At 43.5% G+C, this 18,149-nt stretch overlaps 2 protein-coding genes and 1 pseudogene across 2 annotated transcripts in view; 1 reads left to right on the forward strand and 2 right to left on the reverse strand.

The window, feature by feature from the left end:
• Positions 1 to 18,149, reverse strand: part of LOC128431094 (uncharacterized) — an 870,493-nt gene that overhangs the window by 141,930 nt on the left and 710,414 nt on the right. The window lies entirely within an intron of this gene.
• Positions 1 to 18,149, forward strand: part of LOC128431095 (histone H4) — a 317,773-nt gene that overhangs the window by 120,750 nt on the left and 178,874 nt on the right. The window lies entirely within an intron of this gene.
• On the reverse strand, positions 11,512 to 12,402 carry LOC128431102 (histone H1-like; annotated as a pseudogene).

Genomic DNA, 18,149 nt, shown 5'->3' on the forward strand with positions numbered 1-18,149 from the left:
TCCACCCCCCCACGACCAGGCTCTGTGCCTGTCTACCGAAAGTGTGAAGAGGGCACTCTCCACTATCAACCCCCGGAAAGCAACAGGCCCAGACAATATTGCAGGCCGTGTACTGAGGGACTGCGCAGAGGAGCTTAAGGACATCTTCACGGATATCTACAACTCATACAACTCATCTGTAAACTGGACCAGCTGGGGCTCAACACCTCCCTTTGCAATTGGATTCTGGACTTCCTCAGTGAGAGGCCACAAGCAGTACGGGTCGGCAACAACACCTCGAGCAGCGTCTCACTCAGCACAGGGGCCCCACAAGGATGTGTGCTTAGTCCCCTGCTCTTCACCCTGCTGACTCACGACTGCACATCAACCTACAGCACCAAACACATGGTGAAGTTTGCGGACGACACAACTCTGGTGGGTATCATCACCAAGAACGATGAGACCCACTACAGGAAGGAGGTCACGCTTTTGACCACCTGGTGCAGAAACAACAACCTCCTGCCGGATGTCAGCAAGACAAATGAGATTGTGGTTGACTTCAGGAAAAGCCACACTGAGCGCCCACCACTGACCATCGATGGTGCTGCTGTGGAGCGAGTGAGCAGCACCAAATTCCTGGGGGTCCTCTCCTGGGCCACCAACTCTGCATCACTGGCGAAGAAAGCCCAGCGGCGCCTCTACTTCCTCCATGAACTCGAGAGCGAGAGCTCCCACACTAATCCTGAACACTGTCTACCGGGGCACCATTGAAAGCATCCTGTCCAGCTGCATCACTGTATGGGGCAGTAGCTGCACTGACCACAGCAGGAAAAAACTGCAACGCATAGTAAACACAGCTGGTAAGATCATTGGTGCCCCACTCCCTTCCTTGCAAGACACTTACACCACCCGCCTCACCCGGAAAGCCACCTCGATTGTGAGTGACACCAGCCACACCGCACATGGTCTGTTCAGCCTCCTACCCTCTGGAAGAAGGTATAGGAGCCTCCGTTGCCACACCACCATACTCAGGAATAGTGCTATACACCAAGCTGTCAGGAAGTTAAATTCTCTCCCCTCACTCCCCCCAGCCATATCCTCCAGTCTGACAGGAAGCTGAAGGGTACATGAAGGTGCTAGGAGTGAATTTAGGCGTTGAGGGAGAGAGAGGAAGTATGAAGTACTAATAAATAGCATAAAAAAAATGTTAGGCTTTTGGAAGCAAAGAAAGTTGAAACTATTAGGGAAGGTAATTGTGGTAAATGCACTAATAATGAGCAAGATGGTATATGTGATGAATGTGCCTTTGAAAGTGATGAAAGAAGTAGAAGGAATCGTAAGCAATTTGTTGTGGGATGGGAAGGGAGTTAGAATAGCAAGGGAAGTTTTAGAAAATTAGTATGAGGACGGTGGACTGAAACTAGTTAATTTAGAGGGACAAAGAAAGCACTAAGGGTGAAAATGATGGTGAGATATTTAAAGGAAAACAGAGATCATGTGTGGAAGGTATTTTTGAGGGATGCAATAAATGGTGGTGGGAGAGGCGGTGGACTAGTGGCAGAAACTTGGACTATTGGCAGAAAAGGTCTCTGGTTTGTCTCTAGTTCGACTCCACGGAGAAAACACAAAAAGACGAACCTGGATTGATCTGTCCAAAAATCCAACACGATTCTCCCTACCCTGTCTAGTGCACCTTACTCCCCCAACATCTGCTCCCCGGGCGCCGTACATGGTTGCTCACTGCTCTGTGTGTCCTGCACCAGATGGGTTAAAAGCAGAGGTTACATTTCCCTACAATTGCATGAGTGTGTCTGTGCATGTGCATGTGTTTGGGATAAATAAATGTATCTAAATCTTAAGTAAATGTGGAGGATGTGGAGAGAGCGTACTGTTCATGGAATTTAAAAAAAGGCATGATGAATGGGGTGACTGAAATCTACAAAGAGATGCTTGGAGTGTGGGGAGAGTTTGTGAGAGGCGTGAAGTATGAATGCAAGAATGTGAGGCAGGTATGGGAACAACCAGTGTTTTTAAATAAAAAAATAAAAAATCACAGTAGAGGGAGAAATCATTTAATAAAGGATGACATGGAGAGCAGGGATAAGGAAGGTCAGGGATATGGTGTATGAATACATACCAGGTGTTGGGACATGGTTTTTGTGCCAACCACAGACCTCCTTTCAGTCAAACTTGAAACAAGCAAGTCGCATGTGCTGGAGTGACTCAATCCCCCAAGATGCCACAGGTTCATTGATCTTAGAAAGTCAAGGAACTCAGTCTCCCAGAGGATGTAACAGGATGCTGCATGTCCTGGGATCTGGGCAGTGTCACACAAAGGTGTCAAGAACCACGAGGGTCACTCCTATTGGTCACTCTGGTCCAAGACCTGTGAGGTCACCGGGGCCAATATAAGGAGAGGTCTCCCCAAAATCTTCCTCTCTTCTTCCATCCCGCCGAGGGCGGAAGGCTGCTCAAGCTCTCTTTCCATCCACCCACCGAGGACAGCAGGGCTTTCCAGCCGTTTCTCCTGCATTGCTGAGGAGAGGGCCTGGCTGCCCCAGCCTATTCTTCTCTTCCCACCAACTACCAGAGGTCAAAGGTGCAGCTCCCAGCTCATCTTCTCAAGGAAATCTCCTCACCCTTGAAGTTCTACAAACTCCTCGTAGCGACGCGATGTCCTGCAGGAAAACTTCAACAAGCAACGGAGCTTCACAGCTCAACAGGACCGCTAAGGCAGAACCCTTCCGACAAACCCAGGAGACGTCACAGAACTGCAACTGGACTGCAACTTCTTTTCCCCTTTCCCTCGGACTGGTAACATAATCTGGGCTTAATAATTATACTACGCTAAGCAAGACTGTTTATTTGATCGGTGTGTGTTTATAAGTTTGATATGTGGTGTGATATTGTTGCAACAAGTTATTTGAAAGTAATTGTTAGTTAGGCCCTTCACAGGCCTCCTTTGTAGGTCTCTCTGACTCTTGCATTATCTGATTAACATCAACACAGACACACGCATAGTCTCCACCTAGTTAAACCTACCCCTGTAAAGCAACCTCAGAAGAAGGGGGGGGGGCTCTTATCTTAGGGGATAAACTACCATTTTGAAAGCATTCTAGAAACGTGTGAAAATTGGTCAGCCATTTTGGGAGGCCCCTAATTTACATTCACACACTCATATTTAGTCAGTCAGTCATTAGTTAGTTTGATTGTTTAGTAATTGGTGTTTTTATACTTATTATGTTCATAATAAATGTTCTTCTTTCACAATTGTCCTTCCCTGTTCATTACATAATCTTTAATGGTAAAATATTGAGATTTCTAATTGAACTAGATCTAAATGAGACTGATCTTAATCAATAAATTGGCTCTCTTTTCCCTTCTATGAAGGGTGGTGCCCCGCGAGAACTTTAACCAATTAAAGTTATGATTTAATATTAATATTTTAAATATTAATGTTTTATATTTTATTTTGATATCCAAATGTATTGAGTGCATAAAGGCACACCATTCTATGGTAACACTTTTTAAGCACTATTGCACAACACAGGCTTCATGAGAGCAAAGGTTATTGTAGATGAAGTAAGAGGGAAGGGTGATGAAATATGGCTGGGCACAGCAGAAGGAGTAGTAGAGAAAATAAAGATAGCAATGCCCAAAGAATGGATGGAAATTATTGAGAGAGAGAACGTGGTGAGGGAGGAAGATAAAATAGAGATGTATGTTGGGGAAGGAGAGTGACAAAAAAAGAGTCTGACAAAAGTTAGAACCAGAGGGATGTATAAATGTATGAGAAGTAAAGAGATGAGAACCGTTGCAGGGAAAGTGTGGAACAAAGTGTGACGGGAATTTTACCATTTGGGCATTGATTGATGGAAGGAACTACTTTGATGTATAGAAAGATGAGCAAATGCAGTCCCTTAGGAATCAGGGTGTTTTGCTTAAGCAATTGATGGTTATATTACTTCCTAACTTACAGGGTCACTTAACAAACACTTCACAGGGAGGGGGATGTTAGTGGGTTGTAAAACACTGATAAGCGAACCGTGAAAACAGATGTTTGACTCGAGGGGCTTGAGACCAAGTAGAAGACAGGATACTGATCACCTATTTCTAAGGATCAAAGAGGTTAATTGATAACATGTGTTCCTCTCCAGGAGGAGCTTGTAACTGTATAAGAGGGATGTGTGTTCTGTATGTCATTGCTCATTGTATGAAATCTTTGCCATGGTCTTGTACACTGATGCCCATCTGCAGATGCTGAATTAAACTACCAGAAAGAACAATTGCAATGACTTGTGCTTGACTATAGAGAAAATTCTACGACAAAAGTCATGGATGGAATGGATGTGAGGAAGATATGGAAGAATTTGAGAGGGAAATGTAACAGTATTGTATGTGAACACTTTGATTTTATTCTAAGGCACAACCGGATTTACAATAACCGGATATTTAGAAAGTTTGACAGGAAGGTGGGAAAGGAATGTGATGTATGTGGTGTGGGAGTGGAAACATGTATGCATGAGTTTGTCGAATGTTGAGAAGGGTATACTTCGAAAAAAAGAAGTTAATCAATAAAGGATGGAAAGTGGATTTGGCGGTGAGGATGGATTGGAAGAAGCTGTGGCTGTTTGGTGTGAATGAAAGATCGAATGGATGCAACAGAAATCTCATGAACTATGTTTTAAGCCATGCTAGGTAAAATTAAGAAGGAACATGGCCCATTATGAGGAAAGGAAATGTGATGTATGGAATATGTTCAAAAACTTGACAGAAAGAGACTTGAGATGGATATGGAGCTTTATTGGGGAAGAGGAGTTTAGGAAAGGATTCGTGGACGATAGCACTTTTATTGAAATAATAAATGGAGATGTGAATGAGGTGTGAATGAATTTTGATTAAAAGGGATGTTTTTTTTCAATGGTTTGATTTTGATTTTATTAATTTATGTATTTGTCCGTTTCCTGTGTAGTATGTGATATGCATGTAAAATGTACAAGCCCTGAACAGGGCAGGCAATGCATGAAGTTTGTAAAAAAGTAATGTACATACAATTAATGTATAAAATATATTTTTGATGATAAAAAGAGAAAAACACGCCCTATCTCCTCTGATCTCTGAAGCTGAGCAGGGTCGGGCCTGGTTAGAACTTGGATGGGAGACTGCCTGGGAATGCTTTCGGGCACTTTTGTTTAAAATGACGGACCATGTTAAAGAAGGGCCACGGAACGGAAATACAACTAATGAGCAGGAAAACTGACAAAAAAAAACAAGTGAAATAAACTGTCGGGGAAATATTGTAACGGAGAGAAGTGAGAGGGAGCTCACTCTGAATATGGAGGTAGAAGGAGAGAAGATCATAAGCGTGATGGAAATTATGAAATGTGTGCGCGAGCTCTGCGGCGGACTCAGGGCCTGCAGATTCATCTCCACACATAAATTTGAAATGACAATGAGCGTTCCGAGAAGGAAGGAGAGGCTGATGGAGGGATTTAAGATCGTGGATACAAGAGTCCACGCCAGAGAGCAGACAAACGATGAGCTTGTGGTGTCATTCCTTCATCTGCCGTTTTATATTGAAGCTTGGGAGATCCTGGAAAAGCTGCAGGGCTGGGGAGTCTCGGCTGTGTCACCAATCAAGAGGAGGATGTGGCCGAGTACCAACGTGGCGGACAGGACAAGATTCCTCAAGGTAAAATTCAATAATCAGGTCCAGTCACTACCGTACTCACCCAGATTCGATACTGCGCTGGGTGCGGAGTACTTTAGAGTAATTCACGACAATCAAATAAGAGTATGCAGGATGTGTGTACTGCCGGGACATATACTAAGGGAATGCCCTGACTTTATGTGTCACAAATGCGGGTTCCAGGGGCACTACGCAAGGGAGTGCAGCAGGAACAATACTAAATGCAGCCTGTGTTTAAAAAAATTGGAGGAGTGTGTGTGCAACAAAAGTGAAACAGGAGGTTCAAGATGAGTCTGGGGACAGTGAGGAAGTCAGTCTGAGCGAGGAGAGCACATGTGAAGATGAGGAAATGTAGTGCGCAGGAAGAGGGTGCAGCTGGTGCGGCCAGTGCGCTGAGGCCTGGCGAGAAGCGTGAGGGAGGAGGAGAAAAAAAAAGGAGCAGAGGATATTGCAGAGCTGGGAGTCAGCTTGGTAACAAGGGAGCAAGGGGAGAAAATAACCTAATGAAAGACAAAAAAACATTACGAAAAAAGCACGGCACGGCAGACATCTGCTGAGTTTTTCTCCGTGAGAGAAACACAGAGCGGCGCGGCTTCGACAGAGACTGCAGCCCAGGCTCTCGATTCAAAAGCACTCGACTCAGACTCAATCCAAAAATCACAGTAGAGGGAGAATCTATTTACAACATGGTGATATGGAGAGCAAGGATAAGGCGAGGGATATGGTGTATGGATACACACCGGGCTTCATGAGCACAGAATATTGTAGATGAAGTAAGAGGGAATGGTGATGAAATATGGCTGGGCACAGCAAAAGGAGTAAGAGAAAATAAAGAAAGCAATGAAGAATGGATGGAAATGATTTAGAGAGAGAGAACGTGCGTGCTCGGAGCATCTGAGCACGGACTACCAGACTCAAAAACAGCCTCTTCCCTCAGGACGTAAGGCTTCTGAACAATCAACACTGACCCTCTGAACAGTCACCAAGTACATTCTGCTCCCCTACTCATACAAATGCACTTCACATATATTTATTATATTCAATGTAATATTCCCCACTTCCTCATCCTGTAAACTGCTGCTTCATTTGACTGTTATATGTTACTATGTTATGTTATTTTCTATTTTGTAAAGTAGTCTACTGCGTAGATGTTGCCTGCCATGAATTGCACCGCTCCGATGACACTGTCATTGGTCCATGTGACAATAAACTTTGATTTGATATTTGATGAGGGAGGAAGATAAAACAGATGTATGTTGGAGAAGGAGAGTTCAAGGTGAGCCTGAAATTTTTTTTAGCAACTGCTCCCTGGTACATTTTCCTAGCACCTCCCGATTGGACACTGCACAAATTCCTCCATGGTAGCCATCGTTTCAAATGAACAAACCCAGATAACCCTTTTATTTATTTTTAAATGTACATTTCATTACCTTTGGAATACCTCTCCCATGACTATCTGCCTAACCAATGCTAACTACCTTCTCTAGACCCTAGTCTTCATGCATTTCATGACAGGTGTTTTAAACACAAAACCAATGACCAGGTAAAGCCCCAGCAATGCTGTTACTCACCAGACGGTCATGGACGTGTACCCAAGACACGAAGTCAAATCATGTTTATGCACAAAAATAACAAACAAAAATAACAATCCAACAGACCCCCGAGAGAGATACTGTTGCTTATTCCTACCAGGAAAGGTAACTCCAAAGGTAAATCCCTCCAACTAGTGCCTGATAATGAATGCAATTAGTCCCACCGTTGTAAGCTCAAAGCATTACATCAGAAGCAGACATTCACACTCTAAAGTTATCACACACCCTGGGCAACCAGTACACTATTCCAGGGGAAACTTATCCTACTAGAGGCCTATTACTTTCTCAGGACAGAAAAGAGTGAGAAACTAACTTGGATCTGGATTTCGGACGAGCCCTCACTTTTTACACCTTGGCTCATGTGTGCAACAAGAAACACTGAATGGCACAAAGCTCTGCAGTTACAGTATTTATTCTAAAGGAATAATACTACAAAGAACAAAAAACAAAGAAAACCTCCACATGCCCATCTGATGGTAGACCCGGTGAATGAGAGACCAGAGCCCAGTCTGCAGGCCTCTACAGTAGTGGGCCCCCAGGTGTGCCACATCCCCACTGATCACCAGAGTCCGACTCCACCTACAGGAGCCTGAAACACAACACACACAGCAGACAACTCCAGGGTCGTCACAAGATGAATGACAGAATGTATAAGGAAGATATAGGGAGGTGGTGGGGAAGGTTGAAAGAGGGGATAAGGGGCATGAGCAAGAAACAGTAAGAACAGGGGAAAGAATGAGAGAGAAAAAAGTTAAAACAGGAGTTAGAGGAAGAGGAGAAGAAAGCTGGGGAAGGGGTAATTATGACAGAGGGATGCATAAGGATGAAAGATGAACTAAAGGAGATAGAGCAGGGAATGTGAAAAGGTGCAATAATTATAAGTAAGGCGAGGTATGCAATATAGGGTGAAAAATGTACAGAGTATTTCTTAGGGCTAGAGAAGACAAGGCAGGAGAACTTATTTTGAGCCAGTGGAGGGAAAGGGAAGGGAAAAATTAACGGACCTTGTAGGGATAGTGGAAAGAGTTGAAGAATTTTATATAGAGTTATATAAGAAAGAAGAGGTAGATGAGGAGAGTAGCAGACAGGTGATAGACAAGATGGAAGATAGAGCGATGAGGATAGAGATTTGTGCGAAGGAGAGATAAGTAATGGAGAGCCAATGACTGGATGTGGCTATTGAATTTAACTTTTAAATATCTTGTCCACATTAGTTCCAGGCCACATCCTCCTCTTTATCGGAGATACTGCCGAGACTCCCCAGCCCTGGAGTTTATCTAGTATCATACTGTCCTTGATGTAAAATGGCAGATTCATAAATGATACCACCAGCTCATCATTAATAAGCTTTCTAGCATGCAGCCTCGTTTATCCAATTTTAAACCCATCCATGAGCCTCTCATTCACTTTCGGGTGACTCATGGTCATCTCATATTTGTTTTCCGTCCATGTGTCTACACGCCAGCAGCCCTCCACACAGCTCCCTCACGCACCTCATCAGCTCCATAGCCGTTGCTTCACCCTCGCCTTCAATCTCTACCATTACGGTTAGCTCCCTCTCATTCCTCTCATTGTTTGTGCAGCTCTTGCTCTGCCTTTAACTCCGTGCCTCTCCCGCTATCACCTCCGTGGGTCACCGCGTTTCCACTCACCCGCTCCATGCTTGCCTCCGCCATTGTCGCGAGGTACACTTCCAAACAGTCTCAGATACCCCCGCACAGTGCGTCACTGCCGCAGGGGGACACACACACCCCCCAAACAAGACAATCACAACGCTAACGTCCGGTTGGATTGATACATACGATGAAGAATAGGTAGAAGTAGATCGAGTAGAAGAAAAAAGCTGGGATGTGTCGGTAGATCTGGTGAAGGGGATAGCCCAGTGTGCAGCCCTCTTAAATACTGGTCAGCACAGGTGTGCCATATCACTACTGATTACTAAGATCTGACTTCCGCCTACAGGAACCTGAAACACACACAAGCACAACACCACAGCAGGACAACTCCAGGGTTTTCACACAATATTATGATAAAATTGTATCTTAACTTTTCCTTTCTGAACATTTCCCCTGATTTATTGACATATATAAATAGGTATTGTGGGTGGAGTCATTCGCTTACAGACATAGCACCCTGAACACGCCCATTGAGGTCGTCACAGTGAGATGGCAAGAGCAGTGGAAAAAGCCAAACTTAAGTGTCTGTTTCACAAGTAAAATAAGTTTCTACGTCAATGTATTGTCAGTTTTTCGTTTGTTCGAAAAGTAGAGTTTATTATTTTCAACAATCCCCTGACATATCTTGCTGTTTGGGGGAAATTTCGATTTTTTTGTTTAACCTCGAAAGACGGACAGCACGGCAACAAACGAGAAGGAGCAGACAGACGTAAAAACAATCAGGGACAGAGCAAGAGGAGGAGATGAAAGAAGTGAAGTGAAGGACGGACAACAAGAGAACAGACAGGAAAATGCCAGTGAGAGGGCACAGGGACCAAACACTTCCACCGCTGGTCAAACGAGGCACAGAGGGAAAATAGGCGGAGAGGAGCAACGAGGGGAGAGAACAGGGGGTCTCATTTATAACCGTTGCGCTGGCTGAAACGTTCGTACGCCACTTCTCAAGCAAACGTTGCGTATTTCCACGCAAACTCTGACCCATGCGTACGAACGTTTTGGAGACGGGAAAGTGGCGACACAGACGTGAGGTGGTGAACTGAAGTCAGATTATTGATCCACTTCATCATTTACATTAAAACCAACAGCTTAGTTTTGCTCGCGCGACATATCTGTTCCACTCGAACCTTTTAATTTAAACATAACTTGCAGCAAATTACGTTTAGATTCCATTTAACCGTGGAGTTACGGAGCCGAGTCATTCATAGGTTTTAATAATATCTTCAAACACTGCGTGTCTCATCAAATCACTGCAGTGAACGTGACTGTGCCATCAGGCTCACAGAGCGCACTGGAGATCATTTACAGGAAATGAAGAAACTTTCCAAATAATATCCCAGAGGAGTTGAGGATCCACAGATGTGAGGGAATCGGTCCGATGCTCTAAATAAATAAATACTACCGTGACAGTGGCAAGGGGTTCTGCGTGCGTGCGAATGGAAGGATGAGGAAGAAGAGAGGGTTCAGCGATGTCTGATCAGCTGATATAGATTCTATTGATCTGTGATCTGTGATCTTTTTTTTTTAACTTCATGCTCCGTTCTTTCTCTCGTCTTCACTCTCACCCGTTCTCCGCAGTCCGTGCTGTTTTCGTTCAGTTTTTTTATGTCTTTCGTTCGGTTATTTCCACCCCTTGCTCCCTTGTTAGCAAACTGACTCCCAGCTCTGCACTTTCCTCCAGCCATCCCCTTGAAAAGTTTCTCCTTATGTATGTTAGTTTCCCATGATCTGGCCTGGCTATGATTTGGCCTGAGTCATCAAAGCACCCTGTCTTAAGTTATTTGTTTGATCTGAATTAAACTGTACAATGTGCCAGGTTTTATTTATGTAAAAGTTAATTTAAGACAGAATTAGAGTATCAAACGTAAATATAAGCATGCAAATATCAAGTTTTGCTAAGATATCTTATAATTATTTCAGAGGAGCGTGACTGGATCAGTTCAACCAAGAGCTCAACTTGTTTTCTGAGCTTTCGACCACTTCTCAGGTTCTTCTTCAGTGAACTCAAATAGCTTTGGCCTCATCAGGTGAGCTAAGGTTGTAATGTTGGTCTTGAGATAGTATATTTTAATCATACGCTGAAAAAATTACTTAGTGTTTAAATCATAAAGCTGAGAAAAAACATCACCTGGAAAAACCCTCTACTCCCTGTTAATAAATTTAACCTCGTAACTTTCCCTCGTTGGTGTTGCAGTGTCTGATGACAGGTCATTAATTCTTTAGTTTAATGACAGCCACTGATCAAGTTGATGCAGCTACAGAGCTCATTTCTATGACTCAAACGAGTAGCTGCAATAAACAAGGAGAAGCTGAGCTACTGGAAAACAAAGCTTCTGACAGAACATGGAGGAGAGTTCTTCTGGTAGTGGACTTTACTCAGGTTCACATCATTTGGAGAGCAGCTCCATCTTTTGGCTGCCTGAGGTTACTACAGCACAGTATGGTTACATGATGTGAAGCCGGAATTGTCATTTTTCTAAGCAACTGTCACTTTTATATTTAGCAAGGAAAGACACAAGGTAATACGATAAATATAACAACTAAGGCAGACTCTTTAAAAAGTATGGTATATGAAGTAATGATGATATTGCTGAACATCATGTTACATGATGCATGTGTGTAGGTAGGAGTAGGCTACTCCTTCACAGAGTTTAAAGCTATGTTTTATAATATTTGATGTTTTGATATTTACTAACTTCTTAATCTGAACATTGTAAGATGACATCTAATATTGCTCAATCTATCTAGACTCCCTGTAGTTAAGAACTATGTCTCTACATATTTAGTGAAAGTGGTGATGAATGATGAGGAAACAGCTCTTTGTGGATAGACGTGTGTGGCTCTTAAAAGAACATTTTACCAGGATGGACATGTTTCACAGTGAGGACAGCTCACTTCTTCTTGGCTGCTGTCTTCTTCGCTTTGGGTTTGGCGACCTTCTTCGCGGGGGACTTCTTGGCAGCAGGGGCCTTCTTCACCACCTTCTTGGGGCTCTTCGCCACCTTCTTGGGGCTCTTGGTAGGCGTCTTGGCCGCTGCTGGTTTACTCACCTTCTTCGGGGACTTTTTAGCGGCTGCTGGCTTCTTGGCTGCCGCTGACTTGGGCTTTTTAGCCACTCCGGGTTTCTTGTCGGCGGGCTTCTTCGCTTTTGGAGCGGCCTTCTTCACTGCCTCTTTCTTGCTCATCTTGAACGAGCCGGTGGCCCCGGATCCCTTGGTCTGGACCAGGGTCCCACTGACCACCAGCTTCTTGATGGTGGTGTTGACGAGGTAATTGTTCTTCTCCACATCGTAGCCTCCGGCAGCCAGAGCCTTCTTGAGGGCGGACACTGACGCGCCACTGCGGTCCTTGGACGCGGACACGGCCTTCAAGATGAGCTCACTGACGCTGGGGCCGGCGGTCTTCAGTTTCACGACCTTCTTCTTGCTTTAACCTTGGCGGCAGGTGGAGCTGGAGCGACTTCTGCCATCTCTATCTTTGCGTATAGATCCACGACGAACTATCGGAGTGAGTTACCGGACTGATGAAGAGTCCCGATCGGTAGGCGGTACTTGAACACACCATGAGAACCGTGGAGACTCAGTCGAGCCGTGGCTCCCGTGTTTAGTGTGAACGCAGAGACACTTGTGTTTTCTCTTCACTGATAAACGAGTAAAAACTCAGTGGGTGAGCGGTGCTGGAGGCTGACAGTGAGGAAGCAGGTAGCGGACTTATTTGTCTTCATATTGAAGTCATGAAGAGCTCTGATGCTCTCTGCATTTGGTCGGTGGAGCCTCCAAACACGAGCCGTTCACCGCGGTGAGCAGCGCTGCTCAGCGGCTTTTCCCACTAGTTTCTCTCCTAAAATGAGTTCAAAAGCACCACAGCTCCACCAAAACCCGTTTCCTAGCTGCTCCACATGTTTGTTCAGAGACACCGAGTGACAACAAGCACCTGCTGAGGATCTCTTTTTAATAAAATCAAGTAATTTTGCAGGAAGCAAACAAACCGCTGATGGCCGAGGCTCCGGGTGAAGTTGAGCCAGACTTCCTATCAGAGCCGTGAACGTTTCATGCTGAGGATGCTGGAGAGTCATTATAGAAATAGGGCTACATTTCATATCCATGTGGAATTTGATCAAATGTTCATTTCAAGCCATGATAAAATTTATATTGGGTCACATTCGTCTCATTTAATACAAAAAGTCAACAGGTTCCATCATTTATTTTCCAGAAAATGTTTAGGCTTTACTGGAATTGGCAGTTTCTCTACTTAGTAAATACACATTTTTGCTCATCATATTAACACTAGGATACATGTTTCTGTATATTATGATAATCATTATGTGTGTAAATAATCAGACGCCAGCACCCTTTTCTGTTTTGTTCTTGGAGACTTTGGTTTGTAGTTTGTTCCATTAATAAATATTCTAATAGAGCCACAGTTCACCCGTGTCGTCTCCCTCCTTGCCACAGTCTTGAGCAAATGGGGGCTCGTCCGGTGCACGCTTTTCCTCCGCATTTGTGAAAGACTGGATAGGCGGAGAAGGCGATTTTTGTGAATGAGACCTGTGATCAGGTAATGTGTGAGCGTAGTGTGACGTCACACACCAGGTCAAGAAGGATATCGAGGATAAACGTTTAAAGGAGAATGTCAGGAGTATCCTCGTGATAATCTGGTGGAGATTGGAGTAATTGACACAAAATTCCAGGAGGTGACTCATGGGGAAATTAAACGAATGGAGCTGGAAATTCGCCGACTGAGGTTATCTCATGTTGAGGCCAGGTCCCTGTTTCTCCTGCGCTGTCACGCTCTTTCGATGTGACCAGTTGTCTGCGTCTACTTTGAAGTATCCTGAAATGATCTATTCCACAGTGAAAATGTTGGACTTTACTTTGAACAATTTAAAACAGAGTAAATGTTGGAATTTACTTTGAGTCTCCAAATATATTCAGTAACAATCTTTGACATTCAGTATGTAGTTAGTCAGTGAGGTCCTGAACACAGGAATATCAGTCGCTCTGAACTTATTGATGTGACGACCCCTTCCACCCTCACCTGGACACTAGGTGTCCCTGTTCCTTCTTCCCCAGAACTGCAGGGGGAGTGGAAATCGGCGACAATCAGTGCACATCTCGGCCAGGTGTGCTCTGGCCAGCACCCTTCTCTGTTTTGTTTTTGGAGACTTTGGTTGTTTATTCTGTTAAATAAATATAAAAAATATTTTCGGCCAAGGCAAAACACCCGCACTCTCTTGTTTCTCCTCAGATTGTATAAATATTTCAGCTTTGCAACCGGTACATTTGGTATAGGCATAGGCGCAGAGGCATAGAAATGGCCCAGCTGAGAAATCAAAGGAATCTTAGACATCATAGCAATCAATGACACTTTGACATTAAAGCAAACTGACAACAAAATAGAATAACTTGACTAATGAAATCCTTTGTAGTTTAAAAGTTTTTTCCCAGATTGATTTTATTCGTTAGGAGTTCCCATTTACTTAAATTGTACTGGATTCGGCTACAATGCTTTTACCCCTGAAACTCCAAATGGGATCTACATTTTTATTTTATAAGTATTGTAACTGTATTTACACATAGGTAACCTTAAAAGCGACGTTCTTATGCAAAATATTATTAGGCTGTGTCACCAATCAAGAGGAGGATGTGGTCGAGTACCAACGTGGCGGACGGGACAAGATTCCTCAAGCTAAAATTAAATAATCAGGTCCAATCACTGCCGTACTCAGCCAGATTCAATACTGCGCTGGGTGCGGAGTACTTTAGAGTAATTCACGTGAAGCAAATAAGAGTATGCAGGATGTGTGTACAGCCGGGACATATACTAAGGGAATGCCCGGAACAATACTGAATGCAGCCTGTGTTTAAATAAATTGTAGGTGTGTGTTTGCAACAAAAGTGAAACGGGGGAGGTTCAAGATGAGTCTGGGGACAGTGAGGAAGTAAGTCTGAGCGAGGAGAGCACAGGTGCAGAGGAGGCGGCTGGTGCGTCGAGGCCTGGCGCGAAGCGGGAGGGAGGAGGAGAATAAAAGGAGAGGAGGAAAGTGCAGAGCTGGGAGTCAGCTTGCTAACAGGGGAGCAAGGGGAGAAAATAACTGAACAAAAGACCAAAAAACGTAACGAAAACAGCACGGACTGTCGAGAACGGGACAGCACGGCGCGGCAGTCAGCTGCCGAGCTTAGCTCCGTGAGAGAAACACAGAGCGGCGCGGCTTCGACAGAGACTGCGGCTCTCGATCCAAAAGCACTCGCCTCAGACTCAGACAAGGACTCTGCGATGAAAATAACACAAGGAGAAGACAAAACACAGAGAGGCAGCAAAGAATTAACAAGAAGAGTAAATCTAAGAACAAAAAATGACAATCAGGAATAAACAATGGCAACCGTCAGCTCATTTAATACCCAAAGGCTACGCAAGAAAAGGAAAAGACAACAAATATTGGAAATGATCAAATATGGCAAATTATGTGTACAGGAAACACACTGGGATGAGGAGTGTATGAGGGAGATTGAGAAGGAGTGGATGGGAGGCAGGGCCGGCCCTAGCACAACTGGCGTTCTAGGCAAGCCTCACTCCTGGCGCCCCCCCCCCCCCCCCCCCCCCGCCCCCCAAAATAAATAAATTTCGAAACGATTTTCCACGAAAACTTTTTATAAGATTATTTCTTTCTTTGTCGAAGTTGCTTGGACACACATACTCTAACCATAAGCCTCAATGTGCTAGCATGTTCTGACAACACTTATAGCCTGCAAAACAGTTGATCAAGTAGCATTTCAGACAATGGCTGGCAATCTACATGAGGGGAGTTATATTGTAGCAAAGGACCAAAACTATGAAAATATTAATGAGGAAGATTCAGACCCAGATGATGTTCCTGCAATTTAAGGCTGATAATAGCAACTAAAGATTATTTGATCCTATGATGCTGTCATGTCACATAGATAATTGGATCCTTTGATACCATAGGTTATTTGATTATTTGACTTACATATAAAAGAGCAAAAGCCTCTCATGAGTCCAATCACACCATTAGTAGACCTCAGTTGCACGAGAACCTTCTCTCTGACAAATTCCTCAAACCGCGACAGACGACAGTCAGCAGACAAGCGCTTCACAGCAAAACTACTTTACAAGAACTTTTCCTACATTGGATCATCTGCTTTCATCAAACATGGAGAAGATCCACTTCTCCGCAGACACAGTGCGTTTCGTTCTAAGCAGGAGAGACTTCAAAACACAACTGTCTTTTATTACTTTAATGTAGTTTTAAAGACTTTAAAAGCAGACGTGTGTAAATGACTGAAGTCCATTCAGCTCTGTCTGTTTGAATATATCTGATGTTAGGATGGGACTGTGTATTTACCTGTTATATCTATATTTGTATCTTTCAGTCTCTTGGACAAATGCAGTCGGATGAAAACACGAGTGTCATTGAGACGTGTTGATGTTGTTTTGATTGTCTACTTAGAGACTGGTAAAAACTTAGAAACTCTGCTGGGCAGTGAGGCGGGAGACACTCGCGCCACTAGGTGGGTGGGGCTACATTCGCCTGTATAGGTGTTTATTTTACATGCGTGTCGTCTTGCAGGCGGGTCACTATAGTATATTGTTTACTTTACAGTGTGTAGTTCAGCTCCGACACACACAGACTCTGTAATTAAGTCATGTATTGTTATTGTGCCTTATAAAGACGAGTTATAAGCTAATGTTCAATAGGTCTATATTGTAAATGTTTATATTTCTTTATGAGTGATAATGTATGTTAAGATGTTTGAAGTAAAGAGACACCATAATAATTGAATGTATGTTTTATGCACTTTAAAATGCAGTTACACTCACAGAAATGCTTGTACTTGAAATTGTGTTTAATTTGAACAAGATGCAGTCCGGATAAGGTTAGTTTGACGTTAAAAAAATTAATCTAACATTAGGGTAAAATTAGCCAAAAATCATAAAAACGGAAGGGGTACTGGCTCCTTGGTGTTGTCAGAACATGCTAGCACATTGAGGCTTATGGTTAGAGTATGTGTGTCCAAGCAACTTCGACAAAGAAAGAAATAATTTTATAATTTGTTTTGGGGGGGGCGCCAGGAGTGAAGCTTGCCTAGAGATCCAAGTGTGCTAGGGCCGGCCCTGGTCTGGGGACACACACACACTCGCCCGCACAAAACTGTACATGGAGCCGCTGCAGAGCCGCGGGTTGCCGACCCCTGGCTTCGGCGAAAGAACAATTTTTTTTTACAGTTCCACCGTTAAAGAGATGCGGACGTCAAAAGTTTTGACTCAAAACATTAGTTCCGCCTAACATTTCCCCTCCCGGTCGCGCGCCCCACCTGTAGGCGCACGACACAGTTTGAGAATAACTGCATTTGAGAGACCCAGAGGTGAACTGTCCCCCGCGCCCCCTCCCCTTCCCCCTTCTCGCACAGCATCAAGCAGGGGCGCCTGCAGTTGCCAATTCCCCATTGATATGATAGATAATAGATAATCTCAATAGAGACCCTGAAAAGAAATATGTAGTCGGGTCGTAACACAAAATTACTTCATTTGGTAACACACAATTGAAATTTTTTTTTAGAGGGAGACCAGTAAGATCAGCAAATTTACTTTAGATCAGATGTACTTAAAATCTGAATTATTTCAAATCAGATGTTTGCTTTAAAAGTATCAGATTTTCCAACTCAATTATTCGCTTTACTCAAAAGTAAAATACTGATCCATAACTACCTAATATTTTGCATAAAGACGTCGTTTTTAAGGTTACCTTTGTGTATAATTTAAGCTTGTGCAATACAGTTAAAATACTTTTTTTTAAAAATATCAATACAGTTAGTAGTTTTCTGGAAGAAGAATATAGTCGAATGTAGATCCCATTTGGAGTTTCAATTTAAGTAAATGGGAACTCCTTCAAACGAATAAAATCAATTTGGGAAAAAACTTTTAAACTACAAAGGATTTCATTAGTCAAGTTATTCTATTTTGTTGTCAGTTTGCTTTAATGTCACAGTGTCATTGATTGCTATGATGTCTAATATTCCTTTGATTTATCAGCTTGGCCATTTCTATGCCTGCGCACCTATGCCTATACCAAATGTACTGGTTGCAAAGCTGAAATATTTATACAATCTGAGGAGAAACAAGAGTGTGGGTGTTTTGCTTTGGCCGAAAAAGAGGGTAAAGATTACACCATGATGTAAGACACCATCCATAGGCAAT

The sequence above is a fragment of the Pleuronectes platessa genome, chromosome 24 (genome assembly GCF_947347685.1).
Source record: "Pleuronectes platessa chromosome 24, fPlePla1.1, whole genome shotgun sequence".
NCBI classification, from domain to species: domain Eukaryota; kingdom Metazoa; phylum Chordata; class Actinopteri; order Pleuronectiformes; family Pleuronectidae; genus Pleuronectes; species Pleuronectes platessa.